General features: G+C 40.9%; 1 protein-coding gene across 1 annotated transcript in view; it reads right to left on the bottom strand.

Annotated features, from left to right (window-relative positions):
• The window catches only part of LOC126402688 (helicase ARIP4-like), a 99584-nt gene extending 86912 nt beyond the window's left edge, over nt 1-12672 (bottom strand). Inside the window, exon 1 of the mRNA XM_050064854.1 lies at nt 12515-12672. The gene's annotated coding sequence lies outside the window, so the exon portion shown is untranslated. The remainder of the gene's footprint in view (nt 1-12514) is intronic.
• Nucleotides 12673-16036: the final 3364 nt, after the last annotated feature.

Raw genomic sequence — 16036 nt, 5'->3', positions numbered from 1 at the left:
TATATATATATATATATATATATATATATATACATACATACACACATACATACATACATACACACACACATATGTATATATATGTACACACACACACACATATACATACATAGATATATATATATATATATATATATATTATAATGGTCAATAACTCAACCCCTCCGATAACCATTTGTATATCAAAAAAATATACAAAATGTTGTTTTTCTCACGTCTTCAATGTGAACGAAGAATCCCAAATGGAGAAAATTCTTAATGAAATAAAGTCATAGGCAACCACATTTAACAACAGTAAAACTAAAACATCTGTTCACAAACTCTCACCCAACTCCTGCAGTATAATCCAAGTCTCATTTATTCAGTCATATGTTCAGTACTTCCCAAACACTAGAACTGACCTGAAGATTTAATTTATCCATGCTTTCCTGAGAGTCAGACTCCATTGACAGAAACATATTTTACCTTGTTGAACATGGGAGCTGTTGGTCTACCGCTGCTTTGATCGATAGTTCGTTATTGTGTGACGTTGGTGTTTTAGAGGGTTCGTTCGGATCCAGCAAAGTCACACAATGACATAAACTAACCAACCAAAGCATCAGTGGACCAGTACCCTCCCTATGACTTCAGTTTATCAAGAACTTTCTGTTTTTGGATTCTTCGTCACAAAATCAACGTAACACAGGGTGAGTAACTGATACACAAATGGTCATTTGGGGTTGAAGTATTCCTTTCCAAGATTTAAGTCTTGACTTCATTTTCCCATGCAAACCCAATATTGGCAAAACTATTAGCTACCTCATTAGTGAAATAGTGTTTTGTGTATCCGCACTGACCCTTTCTGACCTCTGAGCTTAATCATTAATGGGACAAAAAACACACTCCGCCGAGTTAAATAACCAAGACTCAACAGTTATCTAAGTTGCTCATGTGGATGCAAGAAAGAAGCAAAAAGCTTCAAGGCCCATCCCTCCGTTAATACATTTCTGTGTCATCACTTGCAGGAGCCACAGATGTGTCCCTGGACTGTGGCATTGGAGCCACCTGTAATTATTACAATGCAAATCCCAGCACTGTGGTGCAGCTGCAGCTCTACTGCTTCAGCCACAGGAAAATAGAAAAGTCTGGCATCAATCAGTGGTTTGGATTCCTATTTGTTACAATTCATTGCAGGCGACTTAATTTAGATATCCAACATGTTAGATAAAGGCCCGTCTTTCTGAGGCTACCAAGTGACCCACAAAAACAAACAAACACATGCTGTTATTTAAACTGGGACAAACATGACACTCACTCACTCTGAACAGACGTTACTGACCAACCAATGAGTTCAAATAGGAACAGTGTGCAAACACACACATACACACACAGTGCCGTAATTTAGATGGGACATAGAGCCTAAAATGAACAAGATGACAGATGAGCACGAGGTGTAGCCATGGACACTGGTCAACAACTGACTCATGTCAACAATAACAGGTGCGTCTACATGGGCAAACACACCGAAACAGACAGACAGACAGACAGACAGACACACACACACACACACGAAGCCCAGTTATGCACAGAGAGAGCTGCTCCATAGTGACCCATGCTCCTACAGACAAAGAGTGCCATTAGGGTCAAGTGGCAGACGAACACAGACACACAAATGTAACGACAAAAACATGGACACACACACGCACAATTTCTCTTCTATACTTAAGGGGACATCACTGACTAAATGCAGTAGTACCTTGCAGCTGATCCAAACATAAAACTACATGCCTTACCCAAACCCTTCAAGTGTGCTCAAACCTGATTGTCCACTGGTATCAGACACTTAAACTAAATGCTTTTTAAGATCATTTTTTACTAAATTTAAAATTGATTTTGATTAAAAAAAAAACCAAAAAACAAAACAAAACTCTTTTACTTAGTTAGTTTAGTAGCGTTGCAGGTAATTATAAACGTAAGCAGTATATGGGGCGGCAGTAGCTCAGTCCATAGGGACTTGGGTTGGGAATCGGAGGGTCGCCTGTTCAAGTCCCCGTCCGGACCAAAATATGGAGCGTGGACTGGTAGCTGGAGAGGTGCCAGTTCACCTCCTGGGCACTGCCGAGGTGCCCCTGAGCAAGGCACCGAACCCCCCAACCGCTCTGAGCGCCTGCCATGGGCAGCCCACATTGACATCTCTCCACTTAGTGCATGTATAGGTCCTGTTTGTGCATGTGTGTGTTCGGACCTGTGTGTAATTGACAAACAGAGTGAAAAATTGAATTTCCCCTCGGGGATTAATAAAGTATATAAAAAAAAAAAAATAAAAAAAAAAATATATGTAGTCCAGTGCAGAGGTAGGTTTTAAGTAGGTATATGGATATTAGAGTGAGTGAGGTTGATCTACATTTTGCCACCAGGTCGGTGCAAGTACCAAGTAAAAAGACAGTATTATGTTCAGTAACTTGACTCATTTTGATAAATAAGTACATAAATAAATAAATAAATAAATAAATAAACTTAGGACAATTTAATGACTTTTGAGGCCTAATATATATATATATATATATATATATATATATATAATTGAATTTAAGACATTTTAAGATTTTCTAAGGATGCGAAAAGACCATGGTTCAAACTAAATGGTCAATCAATCTATTTGTCAATTGAAAGAAAAAAAATGAGCAACTATTTTGAAAATCAATTGACCATTTCAGTCATTTTTTAAGCAAACCTGCCCAACATTTACTGGTTCCAGATTTGCTGCTTTTGTCATATAATGAGAGTAAATTTAGTCCCTGTGGGTTTTGGACTGTTGGTCACATAAGACATCCTAAGACATCACCTTGGACTCAGAGCAAATGGCATTTCATTACTTTTTATTTTACATTTCACGATGAGTCAAGAGGGCAGATTAATCAATAATAAAAACGATCATTCATTAGTTACAGTAAATGTGACAAAAGGTGCTGTGTTTTAGTTCCAATATCAATGACAAAGTGTGCCGAATTGTCAAAATGGCTCATGTGATTGGCTTTTTGTATCATAGCAACACTGACTGAGACTCATGGGTATTTCGCGCCATTTCCAAGACAAAACTGAAGGAAAAAGAAATTTCTCAGAAAAAAGTTAAAATAATTGTTGATATAACTGATGGCCATAACTTAAACCTAAAGTGTAGTATTCTAATGCGATCTAGGTGATGTTTGTGTTTCTATGTTGAGGAAAGACGAGGATTTCATTAAGTTTCCGGTTTAAATGGGAATTTGGAGTGGTAAAAATAGAGCCTCCCATGTAACAACTCTGTTGGCCTTCACAAAGATAGAAGTACAGGAACAAACTGGTTTATGAAGGCCCAAAGAAAAATTCACACACTCCCTCCCTCCCTCTAGCACTAAAATTTTGACAAATCCAAACAGGCTCGCGCTCATCAATAACAGCCTTGACTCTCAGAGAATAACGTACGAGCACACACGTCTTGAGAAAGTCGCTAAATCATTAAAGGTTTAGATATTCGCCGCAGGATGAGGCCCTGAAGGGAGTGTATCAGCAGTATGGGGAATTTTCCACAACATCGGCTTGGTACAATCATTCCATTAAAGGACAAAAAAGGCAACCGTATGGTCAGTCATTTACCTCACTACAGCTAACAGCCCACACACAGCTTTGAAGTGTAACACTCATCTGTGTATACGTGCCCTTTAGAACTTATAAACACCCTTATTTATTTTAGTGTAAAGGAACAGCACACACACTACAAGAACTCACAACTGCTTCTACTTATAATACTTGAAATACTACTTTGACTGCTTTCCAAGGAAAGGCTTACTGATCATACGTTTCACTTTCATCTGCTAATGCTGAAAACAAATGATCAAATGACCTGTCAACAGAAATATGAAGATCCATAGTTTTGATTTAACATTTAAGATGGAAAGGAAACACAAACTTTGATAATGAAAAGACAGCAAAAGTGAGGTCCCCACTTGGTTTGATTACCTCGAGCTACTGAAGCATCATATTAACTCCAAATAACCTACATTATTTTAATAAAATATAGTCAGTGGACGCCCTGTTGTCAACATGAGCAGTTACTGATCATAAAAATGACCTGACAATGTAAAAATGCCTCTGTAGAACATACACCACGTTGTCATTTTATGAGGTCCACCTGTACAATGTAAAGCACTCAATAATAACAATACAACAGTGCTGCAACAAATCCTCTTTATGAGGATGATTCAGTTTTCATTGAGTGTCACAGTGGAGCTGGTTTCCCCCTACAGGTGGTGTTGTATTAAACTGCCTCATATTGTGGTGTTTTTACTGTAATAAACAACAAACCAAATGTCACAGTTAGGGACAGTTTGTCAGGAACATGAACCGAGTCTGTGACCTTTCACTTGTGAGACCGTTCCCCTGACAACTGAGCCACCCTGCTGCTGTGATGACGGCTTACATCCCTTTATTCAACTTTCCCTTCATTGCTTACGGTTTGAGGATATGGACAAGAGAAAGAGAGCCAATTAGACAGATCTATGCTTCAAACTCCATTGTTAAAAAGGTTTTTACATTTAAAATGATAAATGTGAGCAGGTTAAATGCTGAAAGTCAGACAGCTGTCCCAGTCTTATCCTTTATCCCCTATACACTGAACAAAAATAGAAATGCAACACTTATGTTACCTGTCAACTGAATGTTAATTTCACCACCATCTCCAATGTCATTTCCTAGAATTTGGCAGTACATCCAACCGGTCTAGTGAGCCAGCCAAGGACTTTCATAACTGGTTTTGTTCACCTGCAAGATCATATGAAACCAGCTACTGATGAGTATCCCGGAGACAGTTTCAAACAGTTGTGCAGAAAAATCAGAAGTTGTGCAAACTAGGGCTGTGCCCGACTACGAATTTTCCTAGTCGGCCAAAAGTCATCATATATTTTGGGTGGGGCATCACGATTGTTTGAGTTCATGGTCTGAGAATAGAATTAGTAGAGTTTCATGTTTTTTTTCTGCAACTAAGCAACCAATGAAATCTTGCCTACTAATGACCTTTCTGGTCAACTAACATTTGGTTGACTATTACGGGGCAGCCCTAGAATATTCGACGATTCTTTTTTTCCATAGAAAGTTTTTAAGTTTGAACAGGGCTCAGCGGGATGTCCAGTGTGACAGCGGCATTCATAAATATACTAAACAAGCGAACGGCGCTAACAGCTGATCGGAAATGTGCAGCAACATTTTTGCACACTAAATATCACACAAAAGCCAGTGACTGTGTCGCATTAAGTATCTATGAGCTGTAAATTCACCACTTCCAAGCAGAAGAGAGAAGATAATGTTATCTACAAGCCTTACAGTGGAAAGTTTCTCCTTCTCTGTGCTGCTGCATCACATCCACAGCTGTCTGTACCAAAGAGAAGCAAGAAAGTCAAGAGCACTCACTCCACAGCAAAATCTGGGGACCACTATGTCCTAAAAGGAACACTGCACAGCACATTGACTAGCAAAAAAACACCCGGACTGCCTGACTTGAAGCAATCTCAGTCGACTGAGGGATCTCCCACTGATGATTTGAATCTCCCAGGTCCTGGATTGGTATGATTACACATGGTCTGTGGTTATGAGGTTGGTTGGATGTACTGCCAAATTCTCAGAAGACACTGAAGGCAGTTTAAGGAAGTTGAATGAACATTCAATTCATAAACACATGATGAACATTCCTGTAGTCCACATGCCAGTAGCACACTCCCTTAAAAACTTAATTAAATCAAACTACAAGGCAGACTTTAATAATAATGCTGTTAAATCAATATCTTCATATGCCACACCTGTCAGGTGGATGGATTATGAATAATGAAGGTAAAGTGCTCACACTGACACGGATTTTAACAAATTTGTAAACATAATTTGAGTAACTAAGCCTTCTGTTTGCATGAAGAGGTCTTAGATCCTTTATTTAAACTAATAAAAACTGTGAGCAAAAACTAAAGTGTTGTGTTTATATTTTTATTCAGTGTTGTTTCACATCAACAACAAAAATCAGGGAATCAGGGAGTCATCTTTTCCCTGACTCCTCGCTTCTCTCGATGAAAGAGGAGAACTATAAAGTGCTGACCATGTCCTAACACATTCTTTTCCCATCAAAGATTAAAAAGTTATAGTATGCTAACTAGGGTAGTATTAGTAGGTCACACACACACAGCGATCCATCCACTCCCTACATGTTGTTTTAAAGAATTACTAAAACATGAGAAACAGAGGAGGTCAGAGTCTCACTTGCCCTACATTCCTTCCTCCCTTTCTGCTTCACTGATTTAAACGTTGGCCATAAGGAGAGTGTGTAAAGCTGTTTCTAAATCTTAAACCTACACTCCCCGCTGTGATGTTTCAGTCCTCTGTGAATATGATCAGCGGAGGTCAGGCAGACCGCTCTGCTCAACATCCATCATTCTCCCTCTTGCTGCTTTTCAAGGAGTTTAGGTCAAAGAGATGCTGGAGCTTCCATCCCTCCATCACCGTTGTAGGGTTCAACGAGCTCGGGAAGCAGCGTGGGTCAGGGACACCCACACTGGTCTAACCTCCCTTTCTGTCCTCATCTACATTGTAGCTCTGAGACACATACACTTTCTGGTTTCTACTTAATGTTTGGATCTGATAACATTGATCTGATGAGAGTTTTAGATTTCCCCTAGTATTTTCACTGTTACATAAGGTACAAAGTCTTGTTCTACACTTAACTGTTTGGTCTGATTGTAATCCTTGTGTACAAACTTTCGCTAAATAATTTATATTCCTTAACTGAAGAAGCAGCTACAACCCAAAGGCAAATATTTCATGTTATCTGCAACACAGGGCTGATCTGTGCTGTGTTCATTTGGTTTTACAAAAAATAACACATAGCAAAATATCCCATTATCTTTAAAGATAATAATGGGATATTTTGCTATTTGATATTCTAAGGGTCTCATGCTTGGGTGCCAAAAAATGGCTCAGAAGCGCCCCCTATAAACTTTCTACGAAACATCCCCGAAGCTACTTTCACCTACATGTAGGAAACTTGGTCGGCGCATGTGATGTCCCAAGACGTACAAAAAAAGTCTCTTGGACCCGTGCTCTAAACCCGACAGGAAGCTGGCCATTTGAATTTACTGTGCCACTTTTGTGGATTTTTGGCCATTTCCAGGTGTCGTACTTTAACAAACTCCTCCTAGAGATTTAATCCGATCGACTTCAAAGTTGGTCTGTCCCATTGAAAGGCCTTAAAGATGAAAAGTTATTACAAGCCTGAGTTTTTATCAATCGGTGTGACCGTGGCAAGGCGTCAAACTTAAAAACAACCATTTAAAAAATCTGACTGACAGATCATCTGAGACAAGCATCTGCAGAAATTTGTTTCAACACAAACTATTCTCTATCTTCTATTTTCCATCATTCTTGATTCACTTTAGTCTCTATTTTAACAAAATGGAATCATGTTATAACCTTTATTTACATCTGAAAAGCCATTGAAAATATCATTGAATTTTTTCTAACTATTCTAAGCTACTCAACTACATTGCTACAACTATTTGGAAGTGATGTGAGGTTTATGACAGCAAGCTAACTGTTGTCATCATGTGTTTACAATGACACGCTTTAAGCTTGAGGATTTCCCTTCATGATTTTGTAGGTCTGATGCTGATTGACAAGACTAAATAATTCTCCATCTTCCATTTAAAGTCAAACTAGGAATAATTAATTATTCAGGGAACTAACTTTGAAGTTATGTGAAAACTACATATTGTCCTCTACTTACTAGTTGCAACTTTTGTCCATCACACCGCAGGTCTGATTGACCAACCATGCGGTCAGGCTGTGCACACACAGTTCTTCCCCTCTCTTATACTAACAGATGAAATCTCGTCTGCCATTAACGTGCATAACTGTAAAGCAGGCCAGCAGTAGCCACCCTCCTCCTTCCCTCCATCCCTCCATCACTCCTGTGCTGTTCTGAGCGCTCTGTTCCTGTACTCAGCCGCCCGCTGAGCTCGGTAGCAGGAACACAGTGAAGCAGTGATGAAAGGATGAAGGGAGGGATGAAAAGGAGAGTGCCACAGAGGCGCCCCAGATCATCATTTCAGTATTAAACAGAAAATGTGACTCTAACAGGACCAAAATCAAACAAACTAACCCAGGCCCGGGTTCGAACGAGCCAGGAGTCAGCAAATGTAGAATTTTTTTCAGCATTGTGACCCAACACAAACTAGAAACAGTATGTGAACAGTGTTTTAATAGCTTAAACATACCACAAGTGCAAAGTATCCATTCCAGACAGTGTGATGTTAGCAAACTTTAACCTTCACCCCAACACAATGACTCCACTACAAGTCTGGGTCCACACACACAGACACACACAGACACAGCCAGTCACTGCAGGTTTAAGATTTTCTAAGATCGACTGACCTTCACTAAAGAAAGCACACAATCAGACAACCCTTTAACAATGACGACAATAAACACAATTTACACTTTATGCAACATCTTTTTTTTCCTCTGCTATGTCTGAGGATGTCTGAAAGACTGAACAAAAGTTAAAAAAAAAAGAAAGAAAGCGAGAGGGTTTCATCGGCTAAGGTTGCGTCTGGCAGAAGTGCTTCACTGGATACCTGATCCAAGGTCAGATTAAAAGAACAAAGTCTTTGAATCAACACTGACAGCCGAGGCAGACAGAAAAACCCCAGAATCAGACTATTAGAACATAATCTTCCTGCCACGGGTCGATCAGCCCGATACAGGATGTAACTTGGAGGCAAAGTGCCCGGTCATCGTTACAGAACTCCCCCCAAAAAAGACTTGAAAGGCAACATTGAAAGCTGCACTGTTTGATACAGCGTGACCAAATCAGAGACAGTAATTCGAGGAAAACACACCGAAAGACTTTTAGAAGATGACATGGCCAAAGATCCAGATGATGTGTTTCCTTTGCAGCAGGAAAATCAAACTCAGCAAAAAGCGAAATGTTTTTCTCACAGATCGCTCAAAATCAAACAGAGGCTTCTATCTGCCATTTCACACACATATTCTACAGCCATACAGTCAGAAATCCATCGTTGACACAGCACCCACAGTAACATCGACTGACCAGAATGCACTGCAACTAGAAGACATGTTGGATATTGATTAAAGGGCATGACTCTCACTTTTTCTCTGCTCCCCGGCCCTTCAGATCTCAGCATCAAACTCTCCTCCATATAACGAGCTAACACCCGTCTCTGGGGGTTTTGAAAAGACATTGTGGGAAATGGAAATCACTGAAGTACATAGAGGGAAAGTGGATACATCACAGAGAGAAAAGCCAGAGGAATTCTAAGCCAGCATTAAATCAAACCGAGGAGTTACACCAGTAATATTCACCTGATACACCTTTTCCTACAGCAGATATTGTGGCTTTTTCTAAACCAGCTAAAGCATAGCCTTAAGTAGTAACATTAAGAATGGCTCGGCACCATTTACAACAAGTGTCCCAGCATGCACAACACCAGGGCTGTGGACACACGCTTCTCAACTTCTGATTAGTCCTCTAACTCAGTTTTTTGTTGAACTGGTACGAGTAAATGTTTTTAAGTCTCACGGGCAACTAACATGCACTTTTGTTCTGATGGCCTAAAAGCACGCTTGCTCCGGTTTCAACTTCCTTTGTCACACTGTAAATTAATACTGCATAGTTAAGACCCTATGCCACTGGGTTGAAAATAGGCAAAACTACAGTTTAAATAACTTACATGGCTCACAGTGTTTACATGCTACGAGTTTGTATTTTTTAAAACAGAGTGGCATATGTGAAAAGAAAGTTGTATAAAGCCTTTTGTGGCTCCAGGGGGATGATGGAATGTTATTTGAGTCAGCATCAGTTGGGGCCATGGGTGTATAAAGAGACCTGGATACAGCATTCGAGGCGGGGACCCGTGAAATCCTATGAAAGTAGCTCAGAAGCACATGAAGCCAGAAAAGTTTGCCTTACCCGTTTTAAAATTACCTGGATCTTCCGAATCATAGGGCCCAGAGAGAAAGTGCACGACAGACTTTCGAGAGCTGAGCAGCTAACTTCTGGTACAGTGCTCCGCTTACCTGAGTGTCTATAAATTATTTCTTAAGGGTCTTTTAGACTTTTGATATGTTATCAAAATGGGTGGATCAAATCTTGATAGTAAAAAGACTCATATTACAGAGGTTGTGATGTTTAAAAAAATGTATCCAATGATTTACAGATGTCTCTTTTGCCAAAGTCTATGGGAAAAGTGTTTTTGGGCCCCATGGCATCACGTGATGGACCTTGAAATTATAATTCCACTGTCTGGCCACTGAAAAAATTGGCTTTAAAGCTTGCCGCACTTCCTGGGGGACTGGTTGGGCTGAAGACTGCACTTGTGGAGTTTGAAAGCAAAGATACTGGACCTTTGTAGCTCGCTCCTCAGCTCTGCTTGAGGATACATTAGCCACTACTAGCATGACACACCTGAATCAGTGGGTCCACTACATTTCAGTGCACACTGTCACTTCATACGTAACTGCGAGGGCCGGGGAAAGCTGTTTAAATGGAGTGTAATCTGTCAGCCAGCAGCAACAACCACGCAACTGTCAGCTGACAAAACACACAACGAAGGCCTACAGGGCAAAAGCCACGGTTGCACTCCAAATTAACAAATAATTGCCTCCATTGACAGTAAAGTTCACTTTATTATTTATGTAAGCTGGAGACACTTTCATCTGTTTTCTGTCTTATCAATTTCCCTCAACTTTTGTGTTTTTATGGTCCATGTGGTCGTGATGACATTAATGCTGCTCTTGCCGCTGAAATTTAGCAGCAGATCCGTGGCATCTATAGGCTCTGATACCAATCTGATGGCGTGTAGACTTGGCGCACTGCAGACGTATGCCGGCGTACTAATGGTGCTGACCCAGTGACCAGAGTGTCAGTGGTGGAGTTGCATTGTAGGTGATGTAGGCGCCAAGTTTTGACAGAAGCCCCACACTGCCAGATTTTCGGCGAATGTTGGGGCGTTTTGCCGGCAAGCTGCAAGTGTTTAGACACAGTTGATCGGAGGTGCCCAATTTTCTGCCTCGTAGGGTAGTCATATTGGCGGAACCCTTTTAGTTCAAACAGATCGAAGCGGCCTTCCACAATGGGAGGGGCTGTTGAAGACTTGTGGGAGGAGCTGTTGAGACGCCGCATGTGTGACCCACTGGCGGTGGATAAACAGGAAACAGCTGATAGCAGGAATTAGCGAGCAGCTAGTAGCAAGGGGGAAGCGCAAACCCTACAGACACTGTAAAGATGAGCAACTGGGGAGACAAGGAATTGTGCGCCCTCCTTGCCCTCGCAAATGAAGAGGCCATTATCCGTCAGATGACGGGGACGGTGAAGAACAAGCCGACTTGCGAGAGAATTGGCGAAGGACTGACTAGCCACGGCTTCCCTCCCATGTCACTGTTTACGTCACACGCTGAGCTACACGTTTTGTTACTTGCTCACGCCCCCCATTGCCAAGAAAAAGGCGCATTCTGTATAAACAAAAGTAGGTAGGCGCCATTTTTGCCGCACTCCCCGATTTTGTTTTTATACTGCCAATGCTGAAAGAAGACTGATTGAGTTTTCTTGCAAATTTGCACAATTCCTATCTGAAAAGGGCTTAAGACAAACATGTAGAAAAAAAGTTATCTGTGGTTTTGCTGCATCGTTTTTGCTCCTTTTCTAACTTATCTTTTACTAAAATATCCACCCTGAGTGAAACGCTGAATCAGTGACTTTACTTAGGTCTCATTCTGTCACTTCCCTCAGATCTTTGTGATCACAGCTGATTCAACCAGTGAGCGTGAGTGCTGAAGGTGGTTGCCTCAAATACAGAAGTGCTACATTGAGCTAGGAGCCACCCTGGGGCTCACTGTCTGCTCTTTAACCTCTGAACCTTTTCACCCTTGGGCTCGGTATGACTGTCCCTGATGCATAGACTTTCCTAAATTAATCTGACAACTAGAAACTACTTTAGGGGTTCAACAACAATCTAATTTAGGCGATTATGGAAATCTAAACCACCTAACTTGACATTTAAGCCTCAATTTACATAACTCTTTACATAAGCCACTTCCATTTATGGTTTGCCCTTATAGCCTAACTGGCTGTTAGGTAACACTGCCTCAAATTAGGCGCTCATTGACTTCAGTGGGGCTGTTTAACCCCGCAGATGTGTCAGCTGTGTCGGCTGATGGTGTGCCCCGCTGGTTGCATCCCCACCACGGTCACGGCTTGTTCCGAGCAGGGCTTGTTATGGAAAAAATAAAAAGAGAAAGCAGCGTGCTTGCTTGTTTCATAACACGGAAGGAGGCTGCAACAGCAATGCAGACGGGAGGAAGCGGAGGTGCAGAAGTGCAGCGTGCTCCTCTATTGTCTGGAGCCTAATTGACGCCCCGCAAAATGCACACAGAGGGAGGAAAAATGGTTTAACAGAAAGAAAACATGTTCAAGCGGACATTAAAGCCGGTGTGTGTGTCTCACCTTCCGTCCCCCGTTTGTGCCGTGAGTCCCTCCGAGAGAAAAGCTTTTATTTGTGAAATGGTAATGAGATGCAGGGCAGGCTTGGCCGCTTCCACTCATTCATCAGTTTCTTGCTAAAAGAGGGGGGTCGGTCCTGATGGTCCCTGCATGCGCTCTGCACAAAAAAGCCATTACGAAAGTTCCGGAAGTGCACGAGCATCCAAACTGTTGGGGGTTACTAAAGGCACAAAAGCTCCACAGCTCACATGACAACAGTGACACACTGCAAGTTGTGTGTTTAATAACTGACGGTGATTTTTAATTAAATAAATTTATATGTATATTTATCAATATTTGTATTTAAAATAATAATTGTTATTACTGTTTTGCCTTTACAAATGATGATTATTTTCACATTTTATAAGTAGTTTTTACTTGGGTCAAAACCTTGCCTGGCAGGTTGTCCAATTTATTTACTTTATTGACAGGAAAAAAAAATCTTATTTTGTAAAATAAAGACTACAGTTTTAATTTTTAATGTCTCCTTTCTGTGTGGAGTTTGTATGTTCCCCCTGTGTCAGCATGGGTTTTCTCTGGGTACTCCGGCTTCCTCGCACAGTCCAAAGACATGCAGATTAATTGGTGACTCTAAATTGGCCGTAGGTGTGAATGTGAGTATGAATGGTTGTCTGTCTCTATGTTTCAGCCCTGTGATAGTCTGGCGACCTGTCCAGGGTGTACCCTGCCTCTCGCCCAATGTCAGCTTGGCGACCTGTCCAGGGTGTACCCTGCCTCTCGCCCAATGTCAGCTGGGATAGGCTCCAGCGACCCCGTGACCCTCAAGAGGATAAGCTGCTACGGAAATGGATGGATGTATAGATGTCTGAAAGGTGCGCTACACAGCCACACACACTGGTGTGGCGAAGAAACATAACAAGGGCACCAGATGCATTTGGTGGGGCACCAACATGCAGAAAGTTATCTAGCATGAAGGGCAGCCTATATGGCGCTGCATCACATCTGAGTTCACCAGTACCCAGGTATTTCCAGTACTCTGGCTCAGGTCAAAGTTGGGTGGAGTTATACTGGAAAGTACAACATGTCACCAATTTCTGTGTACTCATAACGGTGCATGCCCACTATACGCAACTATATGTGACCAAAAATTCACTTGGAAGTTACTGTTTCGCTGCACAAAGCACGCTGGGATACCTGCAAAATGGACCAAGCTGGTGGTACAACGAGAGGATGTGACATTTGACTAATTCAAATGGTGCTCACATCAAGACAGCTAATCAAGCTGTAGCCACAAGCGACTGGCGGAGAAGGGTGGATGCAAGTTTAAGCAAATTAGTAGTGTATAGTGGGCAAGTACTGTAAGAATGTGACAAAGTGTTTGTCCGAAACAAGTTTAACAAAAACTAACAGACATGTGAGACAGAAGCACAGTCCTGAGATGAGCTCTGAACACAGCTTTGACTTTGAGTGTCCTCAAATCTTAAACATGGACTGATACTATTCAAAGACCTTGTTTGCATTTTTACTCATTATCCAAAGAATTCACTTGAATAGATGGCTGATGTGATACGTGAGCTCCTGTACAGCAGGCCCACTCACACAGCTGTTTACAATTTCACTTCCACTTTACATTGTACACTGTCTGAGTGTGTAAAGACTGTGCTACACACACATTTCCACTCCCATGTGAGTTTTGTTGCACCTGAAAGGGAGGTACAATATCTGTGTTTATTCTTCCATCAGGAGAGAACTTCATCTAGCTGCCACTTAATGCAGCACTCAGACCAAAACCCTCTCTCATGGGGGTCAGTTAAATTCGGCAAACGCAGCTGAGACTAATGATAAATACTGGGTATATTCCATTCAATTTAAGCAACATTTTAGAATGAAAGCAAAAGGAAATTTCACACTGCTCTTAATAGTATAAAAGAAGGAAATCTGGTATGACTACAACTTAATCGGAGGTCTATCAGGCAAAAGCTACTCATTACCAAATTGGAGTGTATCACTTTAATCAATTATCAGCGACCAAATCGTTTTTTTCCCTGGGCTAATCTTCAGTGGTGAGTGTTCTCCACTGAAGAGACGGCAGTGTCTTTGTTCCCCCCTGATGAATCACATGAATATAAAGCATGTTTGATATTGTTTTAGTGCAATGTGTGTTCACAAAACTTTCATAAATAGGGGCTTAAAAACAACTTAAATCGTAAATGATCCCCTGATATGGTTTAATTTAAGAAATGTTAAGGGAATTATATCTTGATCTTTACTTCAGATTAAAATGAGTGAATACATTCCTCCTCTGGTCTTTAATCTGACTATAAAATCTTATTTCCTTACATATGAATAATGTCATCAAGCTGTTCGTCTGCTTCAATATACTTTATTCAATACTTTTTGTTTAGTGTGCTTTGTTCATATTAGATCAACTTAATCGTTATTGCACAGAGTACCGAGACAACAAGATGTACACATGCAGAATGTGTCCTTCATGCAACAAAACTGATGCACTGTGTTATGAAACCGATCTGCAGGTGGACTGCAGCACACCTGATGACATAAACATGCAGTAGCATTCTTTACCTAACCTCCTTGTACTGCACTGTACTTTCTCTTTGTCTCATTCAGACACTGCCCCCTATTGGCCCACAGCCCACAGTGCTTCACACAACTCAGGATTATGCAACTTTGATAGAGGGGTGAGGCTGAGGAGGGTGAGATGGACACCTGCTCGGGAATGCGGCTGAAATTCATTGTGTTTTTGATTTCAGCAGAGGAATAATTGTCAATAGATTTTTTTTTCACGGCAGACATTTTGATATTTCATAGTAGGTGTGTTTAGCACAGGTGTGTTTTAGGTGTGTCTGGTATTATGCATGCTGGTTCTGTGGAATATTACACTGGGACACTTAATGGAACTGAGTCATCATTAATAATGTGCTTTTCCTGCATGACATGTCAAAACATCTGCTGTGAAAAGGTCAATGAGAGCTGATAATGCACGCAGGTATTAACCACACTCACCACAAAGTCATGACTAACAGCATGGTAAATGGTCAGTGCACAAAATCACAAGGCTCAAGCTTATCAAGATTTCCAACAAGAGACATACTGACAGTACCCATAACTTAAGAGATCTGATCTCCAGTCAGTAGCTGTGTGTTGCCCTCTATTGCATAGTGTTTTCATATGGCAACAATTATTTGATCTCGTTTTACTAAAAGGCAGTAATATAAGATCCATGTTTTACTATTTAGTTGCAAAAAGGGGGTCTGCTTGTACACAAAAATGCAGGAAGTCCTGTTTGCACTTTGTTTTTCCATGGACCTGTGACAGCTCCTTCAGTTGACTTATTGTTCACTATTTAGACAAAATTACCTCAAGAAAAAAACTGAAGTATCTGTGAATGTTTACTTTTATATTTCATCATTAAAAAGTTTAGATGTGATAATTTTTTTTTGTAAAATATTAAAATGAATTTGTTGCCATATGGCACCTATACACAAATATGGAAGTGTCCTTTGT

Source organism: Epinephelus moara, chromosome 16, assembly GCF_006386435.1.
Source record: "Epinephelus moara isolate mb chromosome 16, YSFRI_EMoa_1.0, whole genome shotgun sequence".
Lineage (NCBI taxonomy): Eukaryota > Metazoa > Chordata > Actinopteri > Perciformes > Serranidae > Epinephelus > Epinephelus moara.
This window is presented reverse-complemented; position numbering and strand designations above follow the sequence as displayed.